Source organism: Macrobrachium nipponense, chromosome 18, assembly GCF_015104395.2.
Source record: "Macrobrachium nipponense isolate FS-2020 chromosome 18, ASM1510439v2, whole genome shotgun sequence".
In the NCBI taxonomy this organism is placed as follows: Eukaryota; Metazoa; Arthropoda; class Malacostraca; order Decapoda; family Palaemonidae; genus Macrobrachium; species Macrobrachium nipponense.
In genome coordinates, this window is record NC_087211.1 from 87,976,878 (window position 1) to 87,989,508 (window position 12,631).

Below are 12,631 nucleotides of genomic sequence, written 5' to 3' on the forward strand. Positions count from 1 at the left end.
AAATTATAATTAAATATTTGCTAAAGATTAAAAAATTAAGATTAAAAATTTTACTAGTTATTTTTACAAAATTACATAACTAGGCCTAGTCACCTCAAAATAACACCACCCGCCCACTGGATTGGTCACAGAGCGAAAGGAGAAGCTTCATAGTTCGGAAAGGAGAAAAAAATATTACGAGAACGAACGAAAGCCAAACTAATACAATACAAACAGCAAGGTTAAAGATAATTATGTGCAACAGAATAAGTGCGTGGATGCTAACAACTGCCAAAAAATTGAAGAGAGGCCAAGAAATGGACAAAGCAACAAGATACGAAACAAGAGGGTTAAGGCCTGTCCACACGACCGGGCCTGATCGGCGGACCTCCCATCTAATGGGCACACTTCACGGGCAAACTGTTAAATTGCCCGATGGGTCTTGTAGCAAAATCACCATGGTAGTACCGGATGGCTTAGAGCTTCGACCCTGGCAGACGTACATTAACCCTATACATTTCTTTTACTGAGCCATTCTTTGCACCATATTTCCTCTTTTCATCACACACAAAGCAATTATCATGCTACACAATCTTATAATTTGCGGTAGGCACCATGTTTATCGTACCGCACTGAACACACTACTGGCATCATCGGGCACGCCCACCTCTCCATCGCCTCACCCGTGTGGACAACATTCACGGGTAAGCTCGCCAGAATTTGCCTGGCAATCCCGGAGCACGCCGATCAGGCCCGCTCGTGTGGACAGGCCTTTAGAGAAATGACATGCGTTTATTAAGCCCCGTCCACATGGTCGAGCTTTGCCCGACGAACTTTGTTCGATGTGACGTCAGAGGCGGGAAAAGTCAGAACCTTGTACGCTTTTTCTCCGCTTCTGACGTCACACCGAACAGTTCGTCGAGCAGAGCACGACCGTGTGGACGGTCCTTTAAATGCATACTAGGAAAGCGAGATTAAAAATGCACACTTCAAAAACAGAATACAAAAAGAACATTAGGAACGTGCAAACACTTTGACAGACACAACAGAGACCCGGATTTCAATTGTGTAGCCCAAAATGAGGTAGGGCATTTATGAAGAGCAGAGCACGAGACTATCATAAGAACTTGTGAACCACCAAAGCTCCAAGACTTAGAGAGGGAGGTGTTTGAAAACACTCAGATTCACACTATGAGTTACTAAATCAATGAATTTTACATTACTGAAATTCAGAGAAAAAAAATTTATATCGCCTTAAGTGGCATTATCAATTGCTTTTAGTAAGTGTCAAAGAACACCCCAAAAATGAAAGAATGTCACTTCTCTCATCTGCATCAAGTACGCAATTCCTTAGTGTTTTGACTTATTGAAAAATCACGCTTTCAAATGAATACTTCACAAGCAATTAGAAAGTCGGTTATGTTTCCGTAAGTAAACTAAAATGTTCGTACAGCACCAAGCATAAAATAATATACCATTCTGTAAACAAATGAATTGCCTGTGTCAAAAGCCGGTTTTCTCATGAGATTCTTCTTGTTTATTATTCCTTTATTATTATTTAGGCCTTTAGGATCCACTACTGGGTCCTGACGCCTCAAACCATAGCTAAAATCGGTACGGAGTTAAAACTATCCCTATTATGCTCAAAGGCTTTAAGTAAAAAAATCCCACTTAAGCGATTATATTGATCTTTGAACTTATAACATTAAGATTCAGAAAAGTCAATTTTAAACTACAAGACCAAGGGCACTATACCTAGGCTCTGTGATTGCCAGACCTCAACTGAAAGGGTGTCAGATTAATTTAAGATCAGCACAAACTTATATCACCAAGATTGTTTTGGTGTTAACCTTTCCACTGCAGGGGACAACACGTTCCTGATATTATATTACGCCATTGTCTTCATTTAAAAATTTCTAACTACATCCATCAATGACCCCATTTTTAACAATGTTTAACGGTATTTTAAGTTTAACACTATAATCCCTACAGTTCGTTAGTTACAAACCATTCATGTCAAGCACGTGCATTCCAGGTGTTTATCAAATTGCAAGCAGAATTAAACGTCACTTAGTTAATTGAATGGCTTAAACAAAATGGCACGTCAGAACCACATACTACAAAAAATCAATTCTTCATTTGCAGGCACAAGGTCTTTTTCCATCTGGTTAACATTTTCGCTTTACCACAAATGGAGGCCTTCAGCCAACTTTCGTTCCGAAAAAGTGTTTTCAAAATTAGCAGTTTTGATAATTATGAAGGAAGAGCTTGGTGATGACTTACCATTTGCACTACGATAAAATGTCAACCCAAATAATTCGTTAAAATGAACTTTTAAATTATCTAGTCAGGCTGTCACCCAAGTGATTCTTTAACCAACTTTCAATGGTGTGACTATAGTACAAGTTTTTTTACCTAGAATTCACCTTTTCAGAAATGCTTAGCAAAAGATCCAATTTTCAGTTAAAAGAATCTGGGGAGTAAAATTGTCCAATTTGAGATTTTACTATTGAAGTTTATTTCTTAGGCACTTTCCTGTCGGATGTCGTTCTTCCCTTTTACTACAATATTTTACTTTAATATTGCTAATTGAACCTTAATTTAGAACTTTAAAAATTCCTTAAAACAAATCATGGAGCAACTATTACGTGGATATTTATATAGCCAGTGATAATTTTCTACCAATCGACAAAAGCAATCAGGTTTTAATATCTAACCCTTACGCCAGTAATCGCATCAAGGTTTTTCAATGTAGATAATTAAAACTAATTTTGATTATGTATTAGTAAAAAGGCCAGTAGGTTAATGTTTTACAAAATTTAAAATAGGATGCATTCAAACTCACCTTAACGGCCCAGAATTGCAAGAATCTCCCTAAATTAAATATTCTGCTTTCTTAAAGGTTTTCCCACTTGTTTAAAAAACAGCTAATAACGAAAGCAGTTTATAACAAAAGCAATTTATAACGAAAGCAGTTTATCTGAAACCACACAAATCAAACGTCTGATCGCCTAGTCTATCCAACTCATTTGACGTCGACGACTTCCTATTAAGGATAACAGTACGTTTCAAGGATTGCTTAAATTTGTAAAGCCAACTTAAAAAATGGCTCAAGAACTAAGTATGCTGATGGTCTTAGTAGCATACAAAGTATTAATTGATCTAAATGGGAAGCATTTTCATAAGTGTTTTGCTGGAAAATTCACGAATACCTGAATTAACTTATAGCTCTGTTTTTAGACAGGAGAAAAGTGCAGTCACGATCGAGATTTCATGGTACAATATGAGGCTCTTAAAACGTCAAATATGGTAGGACGTTTTAATAAGTCTGTAATTAATAGCATCCTTAACCTCTCATCACGTGTTAAGAAGCTTCTGGATTATTCAAATGGGAATTAAAGTAAAGATGGTCTTAAGAGCCTCATTTATTTACAAAACTGGATACAATTAAGACAAAGCTGTATCGAATACTTAAGCTTAAGTTCTCGAATCCAAGTGATTTGTATGATTCTACTTTTAAAAGAGTATTTGATGACACTTTCAATTCTGGAATCTTTAGGGCCTCTTACGAAGCAACTTCAGTTAACATTCCAGTCTGATGTTCAACCTGGAAAAAATAATGGTTTTAGTCGATAAAGTTTAGCTGAATCAACAAGTCCTTATAATTCAAAAAATACAGATGGTTAAAACCAACGTCTCGAAATTACCCATTTAGTTAGCTTTATAAGCTCCAATTAGCAAATATAACCCCATCTACTGCCACTTTTTTGGACCTCTTTATGAAAACCATATTAAAATCTCTTACCTCGTGAGTTTCATAAGTTGAAAATGATAGTTTTCTTGCTAAAGTTATCTTTTATAAAGCTGTAAACCGTTTATATAAAAACACACGAGAGAGAGAGAGAGAGAGAGAGAGAGAGAGAGAGAGAGAGAGAGAGAGAGAGAGAGAGAGAATTTACAAAACGTGGGAGGACAATGGCACACCGCCTTGCAAGATTTATTTCAATGCATTCAAAACCGTGCAAATGTATCACCTTTAAAGAGCGCACATTATACGTACGTAAAAGACTAAATCATTAGAGCAGCATAAAAATATATGAATTAACCACGTACAAAGAAAAATGCAGCTTTTTCAGCAAAATCCTGCCTTTTCTCCAGCATCAGCCCCCGTTACTGTAACTAACACCGTACTTTACAACGCGTTTGAATATTCACGTTTATGATAATAGCATTTCCAGACTAAGCAAGCAAAATATCCTGTGTCGCAATGCAGCCAGTAATCTGCTTAATTTCCACTAACGTTAATCCTATTGTCCTGTCTGTACAAGGCTGTTATGCAAAGCCCATAAGAGCAGGATCAAAAAGATCACAAACAAGTCCAAATAATTACGCCACGTTCTGTTCAAAAATGCTTAAGCCAGCTTTACACTGGCTGAATTTTTGCGCTGAAACTTTGTCTAAACGGAAAACTAACTTTAAATGCGAATTTCAGATTAGTTTTTAACTTAAAAACTAATTTCAAAAGATGCGAATCTATACAAACTATTTACCTTCTATTGGCAGCATCATTAGTTTAGAATTAACTTTCTGACATACCAATATATAATCAAGCGAAAGAATATTTACAATATTAGCATTCATCTATTCAGCAAGAAATTTATTTCTGTAAAAAATTTTCACCACTCTTCATTCGTCGGAATAAACTTAAAAGGAATTCTGATGCTCTGACGATTTATTTATTTTTAAGCTTCCAAAGCTCTTAATCCTGTTGCTGATTACTTATGGTTTATGTCTATAGCTGCAGCAGTCTGAATGCTAGATTTTTGAGACCTAGTTAGAAGCTCAGAGGAGTTTTATGAAAGTTAATTTGAGAAGGTTTTGTTAAAACTTTCTCTACAAGGTTATTTATACATCCTGGCTGCAGCTCTCATAAATCTCAATTATCACTGAAAACTCCCGTTACTATTGCCAACAACTACGAAAGTTCCTTGAATGAATATATTAAAATTAAGAGTTTTTCAAAACCCGGTAATCCTAAATTCCTTTAATAGCGTACTCGAGCTTTTTCATCACAATATACCTAGAAATGCTTTTGGTAAATTTTTACAGTAGTTCCAACTCCATTTTTCTAGAGTAATTATGTATTTTCGTGTGTTTTAATGTGTTCTGAATGGTTACGATAGTAATACTTCGGGGAAATGGGTTTTTCAGTTACTAGCTTATACACCCCTACTACATCCAACAAGGTTGGGGACCGTTTGGGAATGCGGAGTTTGGGTGGGGTAAATCACCATGATACAAAACAGCATTTGAATTTATGAATAAAGAGCACCTACAGATCAAACCAACCTAACCTAACCCAGGATACCTAACCTAACCTAGGACACCTAACCTAACTAGGACGTGGTGCCCTGACCCCGGATAGTGTTTAAATGACCTAATCAGATCAAACCAACCTAACCTAGGACACGGTGCCCTGACCGGGGTGGGCGGAGCCACCCGGATAGTGTTTAAATGACCTAACCAGATCAAACCAACCTAACCTAACCTAAGACGTATATTATGTTACAATACTAATTGAAATACAATTATAAATTTACCTTAATTGGATGGACACAAACTTTTTGATGGTTTATATCCAGAACAAGAAGGTTGTGGCTCATCTACAGTGTCGTCGTCGTCATCAGAAAAGGATTCCCTAGGTGGTGGTGATGGCTGAGTTTCACTTAAAGATGGATACAGTTTAGCAGCTTCAAGTAAAAATTGGTGCAAAACTGAATCCTGGTAGTGCTTAATAAATAAATACCTAGCAAGGTATTGTTTCAAATAGTCTTTAATACCAGGCCTTTTAATCCACACCTTAATATCTCGCCACAATCGTTCAATATTTTGAGTGTGAATGTTAGGATTATTGATCAACAAAATTTTCTGTGTGGTTTACTTGAAAATGAGTGCATCCACTCACTGATTTTATTATAACCTCGCCACGAGTCACTGTAAATAAGAGAGCCTGGTTTAATGTAGCGATTAATTAAAGGAATTAAAGTATCACTTTTCCGATTGTCAGCACCAGGATCAATTAATGCCTCAAAGAATTTTTTTGATGTTCTCTCTATACCACCAAACAACCAGCACTGGGTAAGAGGGCGACCTTTATGGTATTTACTATGAGTAATTAGTGTTTCATCAATTTCCACTTCATCATCAACACCACCGATGGGCTCCTGATTATTGTACCAAAACTGACTCACCTCACTACAGAAACTTCTCCAATGAACACTGGTCTTTGATGAAATATTTAAATACTTAACAATTGGGCGATGTTTCCAAAATTCACTCAAACTGACAAAGAAAAATCAATCAACTTCCATACCGGCAATTTATCTAAAAATGTGCCTTTCCGATAAATTACAGTAAAATTACAATATTTTCTTTTTTTTGTTTGTCTAAAACATAACCGGTACAGCGCCAAACGTTTTTATCCTTTCTGAATTGACAGGGCTTTCCACACTTTAAAAACTGTACTGCTGCAGATAGCACTCCATGTTCTTAAAAATTCAATGCACCGAGTTTCATTTTCATAATCATGAATTAATCGAAAATAATGAAAAATACAGGACGAACACAGACATAGCTTAACTCTATGAGAGACTTCAACCAAATGACAAGCGAATATGGCTGACAGCTGACAGATTTTCACCAGGTCACGTGACTAAGATCTTAGACAAAACCTGTAACTACCCACAATGCAATTTTAAGAGGGAAAAAATTCGCATCAGAACCACAATGCAGTTCCAAAGAAAAACAAATTCGCATCAGAGCACAAACTCTGTCTGTGACAAAGTAAACAAAACACTTAAAAATTTTTCGAGGATAAGGATTCTATAACCATTCATATCTCGCATATGGTGAATTTCCTCAAAAAGTGTTCAGAGACAAAGTTTAAAGATTTTTTATGCAAAAGGCATCTATAATACTATAATTATTATAGAAAGAGTTGGAACTATAGTAAAACAATACCATGCTTTCAACAGTTCCACGCTTAATCGTCAAATGCATACAGAAATCCACATTTAGTAATTTGATAATTTTTAATACAATTTATATAATTTGCAGATGCTCCTAATGCTTTGAGAAACATCCTAGCAGACTACACTAAAGAGCTATAAAAGAGAATGGGTGGAAGGACGCATTAATTTATGAAATAGAAAAGAGGGGTATTGAACCTACTCCAGTCGGGAAATATTAAATTTAGATAAAAGGAAAATTCAGGCAAGGTACGATGTTTTGACTAAAACTATGTTCAGCAGTCACTGACAAGGTTTGCAAGCCCAAGTAACAATAACAATCAGGCACGTTTCCTAGCAGAAAGAAACGGAGGGTATTGGTCATAGAAAATAGAGAAACAATGTACTAAATGGGCGCGGGGGCAGGGGGGGCCGGGGATGGGGAGCAAGGGGTGGCACCGATAAAGATGGCCGTAAAAACAGTAAGTAAAAAACATTTGAATAAATGACGTGAAATTCTGTATTAAAGAAATAAGCAGACACTTAAACCTCGGGAAGAATAAAATGAAGTGTGAAGGGTACAATGCAATAGTTAACTTAATGCTGGAACAGCCAACAAGAATGCCATACTGGGGGCTAGTAGTTGACAGATGTTATATAGCCAGTTAAAAACTTTCCACATCGTCATAACAGTAAAAGGCAAGGACAAAGAACCCTTTTAACAGTAATAAAGATCTCTCCTAATACGCTAAAACTGTAAAAGTTAAAAGCAAAATGAGCAGGAAAAAAAAAAACTGAGCACAAGCCTTATGGGATGAACAATCATAAGGTGAATAAACTACAAACCCAAAGATAGCTAAATTGAAATCATAAGCAGTAAAAAGCTATTGCTATCATGGTCGGTTGGTAAAAATTGAGGAACTTTCCGAAGGCAACAAAGCTTTGCGTCAAATCAAATTTTAGATGGATGGATTATGGAATTTAGGGCATAGCCCAAGCGCTGGACTTGTAAAGGTCATTCAGCGCCAACTCAAATTGTGCCCCAACGGTTTGAAACTGGATAGGACATGAGGAATAGGAACCAGATTAAGAAAAAAATGGCTTCAAGGAAAGAAATTGTCAAAACTGTCCCCATATGTAGTTTCATACTCGGAACGAAAACGCTAAACACACAAGTCCCTATATATCACGCACCACCACATTTCTACTTAAGTCCCAAAATACACCAACTCACCTTCGAGCATATGATTCCTTTTGCAAAAACTGCTGGAAGCTGGAGTATGACATAAGATATCTCCCGAGAACCAAATAAATTTTTGTCCTGATAGCAATGCCAATACCTGAAAAGAGAAAAAACTTTCAACACGGGGAAAATAGTAACATAGGTCAGTACATGGAGCACACCAAAATAATACATAACTAAAAACAATTGCGGTCTTGAGAGCTGCCACACATTACACAACAAGTAGACTAATAACACTAAATGAAATATTTATAAAAAATTAGTACCTAACACGTCGTTTATAATGTACCTGTTTAGTTCAAAAGTAGATTCATGAATCGAAATTAAGCAATAGGGCCAAGCACTGAGACACGACCAGCCATTCAAGCACGTGTGGGAAAATGAAATTTGAGGGAAGATCCAGGAAATGAGATTTTCATAGTGTATCCAAAGCTCAAACTGGGGAAAAAAACTCAATCTTTTATAATAAGTTAAGTGGACAGAAAGGTGACAGAAGTGAGAATGGGGTCACGTGAAGGGCTAAAAGTTAAGGTAATTCTTGTGAGGGGCTAAAAGTTAAGGTAATTCTTGGCAATAACTCCGCAAGGACTGCACGTAACGTTCTCGCGAATACGACAGTTACTAGGGATTGGGGCGTCAAATGTATTTCGCCGTGTTTAGTACCTAGCCCCCGGGGGTCAATTGCAGTCAACCTCCGAAAAATAGATTCTTAATATAAAACTCAAATACTATAGGAAACTAATTTCCAAAGAAATACCCAGACGCGGAGTTTAACCTAGATCTACCAAAATTTTTGCAGCTAGGGGACGAAGAAGAAATTTGAGACGTGATCTTACTTGGGTTAGCAGCGATACTTTGAAACATGTTTCACAGATGTTAAAAATATATTTTTAATACAGTAATGACAAATTTATTCGTGTAAATGCCTATGATTAATGAATAGATTTAAACATACATTTTAGTATTAATGCATATTCTGAATTAGCACACAAATACATTAGAGAATTAAATCTTAATTTATGATACAGCAATACTAACAAAGTTGAGCAACCATTAAGTTTGAGTGCGATCTTAAGCCATCGGTCAATTTGAGTTAACACATGAATGGCCTCCATTTGGCCACACGGCCCAAAGTTTGTCGACTTAAGGGGAAAAAAACTGTTATCTTGTGGGCTGCAAATTCCCTCTTAAAAGTTAAATCCCTTGAAAGATTGAAAATATCAGAAGTACCTCAATTTTGCTTTTTAAACTAGTTTCAGTGACCGAAGGATTATGCTATTAAAATAGGACTAACCGAAAACCTAATGTTATACTGATATATAGGTTTTATGGTTTGCTATATTAACACTCACTAAGCTCTGTACATTTACTCATATAAGTTCATGGAGGATGTCCGGGTGTTTGAGAGAATTTCCATTTCACCCCTTTCTGGATGACAGGTGCCTGGGAGTGCGAAACTGACCAAATGTTCAACTACCTACTCTGGAAAGTTTTCGGTGTACCCGTATTACATCAATATACAGACCCGTTGTCCAGAAAGGGGTTGGATGAAATTCAGCTTTATACGTTCTGCGTTATTAATGAGCAATGTACTAAAATCTTACATCCACTAACGAAGCAGTTTTAGACACCTTTTCATTACAACTTAACGAAATACCTTTGGCCATTAAAATCTAATCATGAACGTTTGAACACGTCGATGGCTTAGGTATATAGTCGATTAAATTAGACCTTGCGCTAAGATTAACGTTAAAGCCGTTTGAATTCATTCAATAGCGATAACTATCAAGATGCACATTGCAATACCGTATATACGGTCTCACGCGCTTGGTAATTAGCCGAGGTTCTCAAATTATTACGTAAGTTCTCCCATAACTTTGCAGTCTAAAAGTAAACCAATTTCATTACAAAACTTTACTGGATAACCGACGTAATTTCGAAAGAACGCCCATTAATTTTTATAAAGTAACTAATATAGAACTTAATTTACATACTACGGAAGATAATTATTACTTATGTCACGGTGTAAATATTTAATTCAGAAGTTAATTTTTCAAGCGTTTACTCAACACGCAAAACAAAACTCAGAGAAAGTTACAAATTAGTTTTTGACTATTACACTTTCAGCTTTTGAACCATGGGCTAGAAAACCATTCTGCAGTGCATTCGAACTAGCACCTTGAAGTTATATAAAAAATAAACCGGCCACTGAAGGCTTAAAGCCTTACCAAAGCATGCATTCAAAATAAACTAAACCGACTATTAGTTTTAAAACTGCCAAAACGCCTTCCGCTCAAACTATCCTACCTAAACCCAAAGCCCCAGAAATATAAGTGGCATGACAGGACAGGATATTAATGGCAATTTTATGTAGGTGTCGAAATAAATGATCCCACATGGCATGGTTATTAATGGACTTGCTGTTTCTCCTAATCCATTGATCCGGCGTGAGGGAAGTCCAGTAATTTCGTCCAGAAATTCATCGCTGAATTTGGAGTCTTGCCAACAACGGGTGATTAGACCAAAACAAATTAATATTGCACCGCTGATTAACAAAGCTATTTAATATTAGATCTCATTGAAATAAAACTACTGCAAAAAGCGACGTCGAAGACCAGGCATCCAATTATCAAGGCATGAAATTAACTTATGAAGGCTGATTTCTGTAGGAACACCACCCTAATTGAGAATTTAACGTAGACTTTTAAACACCAGATTACATGTGCGCAGTGCATTCCTGACGAGGCCTGAAGTTGCATTAGTAGTGAGTTTTATTTATACTAAATTGGTCATTGATCCAGTAAAGAAATTAAGTCTAATTTAACTATCAAGTATTCATTGGTCACTGATGTCTGGTAAAGAATTTAAGTTCTAATTTAACCATATCACCAAGTCTTAACCGGTCACTGACGTATAGAAAAGAAATTAGGTTCTAATTTAACCATATCACCTGGTCTAAATTGCTCACTGGCGTTTATTACAGATATTAAGTTCTAATTTAAGTATCACAGTCTTAATTGGTCACTGCCGTCTAGTCAAGAAATTAAGTTCCAATTTAACCTTATCACGAAGTCTATATTGGTCACTGACGTTTAGTCAAGTTAATTTCAACAAACATTTGAAGCGAATAAAAAAGACATACCAAATCCTTAAAAAAAAGTTTTACATATGCTCAAAAATGAAAATTTAAGGATATACTAAAGCAGTTAATTTACGGGTAGTACATGAAACTCTATAAGCGCCTGATATCTGTTCGTTGAAGCATCACTAACGTCCTCCGTTTAGCTCTAGTGCAGACTAAACTGGGTATTTCTATATAAGCATTCCGCATCGTTCGTCCCCGCGAATACGAAAGCCACCAGGAATTGGGGAGTCATAGTCTAGGCCGCCGCGGAATAGTAATATAGATCTACCCTAAACTGAACCACACCAGGAGAATAATTAAATCGGCGCATTATCCTTTCAACCAAGTTGAGATCCTAAATTGCTCTAACACTACAGATTATTTTTAAGGTTTTCGTGAAAAAGGCCGTAATAGAGTTTCTTATAAAGCTGATACATTAATTTTCTACGAACATACTAAGACTCCATTATTCCTGTTTACATGGCTTAAATAAGCTAACACGGCAAGTGTATTTTAATATTAACCAGCAATGATCACTTTAAATGTATACAGGTGAAAGTAAAAATCCCCACATTACCAAGGTTAAATATATAAGGACCTGCAAATAGCTCTTAAAGATACGTTACCGCCAAGATGAGCTGGTAGAAAACATTTCCTGTATCCGCTGATGCTTACGGAACAATAAATATACTTTGGCTAAACGATGTCATTTATGAAAATTTGACCCAGTTTTACTTACGCTAAACCTAAAGCTTCGAAAAATTCACACCACGGTTCACGATTTCTAATGATTACAGAACTTAAATCAGATAATTAACACACTTTGGAGCATAGAAAGCTACAAAACTATAAAGACCATAGCTACGTAAAAACATACCTTAGACAATTTTGTTTAAAACTTCCTGGAAATCCACAGACAAAATGACCGATGTAGTCAAACTCTGCCCCCAAGTAACTTTCGTTTCTAAAACTTAGCAAATATTTTTGACCAATCACAGTCCTCCTTGTCGATTTTCTTTTTGAAGATGGATGGAACTGCTTCTTGATTGGCTGACGAACACGGAATCTCAAAGAGTGAACTTTAACTACCAGATGTCACGTGACAAAATATAACAGTGGCATCTTGTGGAAACGCGAAAAAATTAACGGACGTAAATGAATAAAATACGTTATATAAATAGAGAGCATAGTTGTGATAAAATGATGTTTTTATAAATTGAATCAACAAAAAAACCTTTGACAATTTACTTTCTTTATTTCTGATTAAATTTTTATAAA

At 36.2% G+C, this 12,631-nt stretch overlaps 1 long non-coding RNA gene across 2 annotated transcripts; it reads right to left on the reverse strand.

The window, feature by feature from the left end:
- Positions 1–3,391: 3,391 nt before the first annotated feature.
- Positions 3,392–12,327, reverse strand: LOC135196875 (uncharacterized). Of its 2 annotated transcripts, none has more exons than XR_010310503.1 (3): positions 12,231–12,327; positions 8,221–8,326; positions 3,392–3,586 (listed from the first exon to the last, which is right to left on the reverse strand). It is a non-coding gene; the product is annotated as an uncharacterized LOC135196875 (long non-coding RNA). The 2 variants fall into 2 exon arrangements; XR_010310504.1 differs by lacking the exon at positions 12,231–12,327 and adding an exon at positions 12,093–12,225.
- Positions 12,328–12,631: the final 304 nt, after the last annotated feature.